The following is a 2,607-nucleotide window of genomic DNA, read 5'->3' on the forward strand; positions in this document are numbered from 1 at the left end:
GGCCCTTAGGAGCTGCCCTGCTTTTGATAAAGATGTCACCTGACAGAGTAGGGTAAGGTCCAAGCGGTCACCTGGCACTCAAGACTCTCCCAGGGACAGTCGGGTCCTCTCCACATCTCTGGGCCTCCTCCTGGGGCCTCCTCTGTCTCGCTGATGGGGGCCAGGGCTCATTCATGGCCATCTTCCCAGTGCCTGCCTGACCCCAGGAAGTGGGCTCGTTCAGCCAACGGAAGTTTACTGAGCACCGACTGTGTGCGAAGCACTGTCCTTTCCAGGGGCTGGGGACAGCGCAGTGAGCCCTTGTGGAGTTTACACTTCCTCTAGTGAGGAAGACAGATGAATGAACAAATAAATACAGAGCAAAACATCGGGCAGCGATAAAGGCTGTGAACACAATGTGGGCGAGTGTGATGAAGAGGTATTCTTTTAGAGGGGCAGTCAGGGCAACGTTTGTGCAGAGGCCTGAGAGAAGAACACTGCCGGCAGGGAAGCAGCAAGTGCTCAGCCCCGAGGTGGGGACAGCCTTGACAGTGGGCGACGAGGAGGAGGCTGGAGGGCACTCAGTGGTGGCGAGAGTGGGAGAATGAGAGGACAGGCAGCCAGGCTGGGTTGCGTAAAGCTGTGTAGGCCGCAGTGAGGACTCCATATTTTGTTCCAGGACTGCTGAGGCTCTCAGGCTGGCTTTTCGAGAACGGATTGTGCACGTCTCTTTCCACGGTCACTGATGTCACATTGGTAGCTTGGAATTGACCACGGTGGGAGTATTTACACCACAGAGATCGGCAGATCCTCCAGATGGGCTTTGACCCCCCCCCCCCACAATTGGTTTTAGACGGCTACACCGCTGGGGAGTGAGTCTGGTTGCTAAGTTGAGAAGATGTTATCTTCTGAGTTGGGAGTGCCATGATCTGACTTAAACATTTTCATATGTAAGAGAATGGAGAGAAGGAGAATGCACAGCAGGGGAGGGCAAGAACAAAAGTAGGAAGACGAGTGCAGCAACCCAGGCGAGAGGCAGTATGGCCGGACCGGGAGGGCAAAAGCCACGACGGTAAGAAGAGTGCGGGTTGTGAATGTTTTCTGAAGCAGCTGCCAGGATTTGCCGATGGACTGGATTTGGGTTCATGAGAAAAGAAGCGGTGAAGGTGTTCTGCAGTTTGGGGCCCAAGCAACTTGCTGAATGGTGGTGCCATTGACTGGATGGGAAAGATGGGGGCAGAAACAGGTGTGGGTGTGGCTCTCAGGTGAGCTCTGAGACGCCTGGTACCCCAAGAGGAGAGGTCAAGCCGGGGTGGACCCCTGAGCTGCACTCAGCATACAATCCCAGCTGGAGACAGAGTTGTTAGCGGGTTGATGAGAACGCATGAACTGCACTGGGAGGAGGTGGCAGGAAGGGAGAAGGGGACCAAGGCTCAAGCCTGGGTCCTCCCCAGCATTTAGAGGAAGGGGAGGAGGACCCCGCAAAGGACACTAGGGAGATAGGGGCCACAGAGTGGAACTAAATTGCTCTCTGTTCAGCTGTTTGTTTGTTTGTTTGTTTTTAACTAAGCATGAGGGGTGTGTAATGGAAGGACAGCAAGGGTTGGTGGCTGTGCAGCCCCCATTCTTCTGGAAATAGAACCCCTCTTCCCTATGGAGAAGCCATCAGAAGGGGCTGAGGGGGGCTGACTAGCTCCCTAGTCTTAGGGATGGACACATGCCCAGACCTGGCCAATCAGAGAGCCCCTGCCTCCCCATCTGCTGTGATTGGTTCAGGAATGAGCATGTAACCCAGTCTGTGCCAATGAGTGTCATCCCTGCTACTTCCTGTTGGAGCCGTTGGGAAGATGCCCCTTATGCCAGGTTTGCTAAGCTGGGAGGATGTTATCCCTGGGATGCTAGTGGCAGGGCCAGCTGTGTAATTGTGGGGCCCAGTGAAAAAAGGAAATGCAGGGCCCCTTACCCAAAAAGCAGGAGAAAGTGCCATTAAAGGTACATAGAAGGCTTTTCCTTCCTTCCACAGCTCGCTCTCTCAATTTGTCATAGTTTTTTTATTTACTATTTAATGTCTCTCTAAGTAAAGAAAGGTTAAAATGTTAAATGATTAGCATGAATTTTACCATTTAGCTTTATATTGTACAATAGCAGTTTTAAATGCAAATATCAGAGCATCTAATTTGTGTAGAATCACCAAAATGACACAACTTGTATTTTGTGGCTTGACCCTGGGGGTGCCTTGAACTGACCAGAAAAGACTAACACAGCCAGACTCAGGACTGTTCTGGGAGGAGGCAAGGATTACCAGGCACGTGGAGCTGTCGAGGGAGTGCTTCCAGGCTTGGCAAGCAGACCGTCCCTGCACCCCTCCACCCCGCCTTGTGTGCCCATGTATGTGATCCCTCGCTCCCTTGGGCTTGACAGTTGCTGAATTACCCCTCCCATCAAGCACCAGACTGATGTCCCAAGCCCTGGCCCAGGGAAGCTGACCGGGCCCCTCCCCTTCCCACAGGCCCCCACCTCAACCTGCAGCAGAGGGGTTATCCCCAAGGGTCTCAGGCCCCGAATCAGATCACGAGTAGGTGAGAGGCTTGCTGTTGCCTAGACACAGTCTCTGGTTGGCTGCCAGAC

Source organism: Hipposideros armiger, unplaced genomic scaffold (assembly GCF_001890085.2).
Source record: "Hipposideros armiger isolate ML-2016 unplaced genomic scaffold, ASM189008v1 scaffold_3, whole genome shotgun sequence".
NCBI classification, from domain to species: domain Eukaryota; kingdom Metazoa; phylum Chordata; class Mammalia; order Chiroptera; family Hipposideridae; genus Hipposideros; species Hipposideros armiger.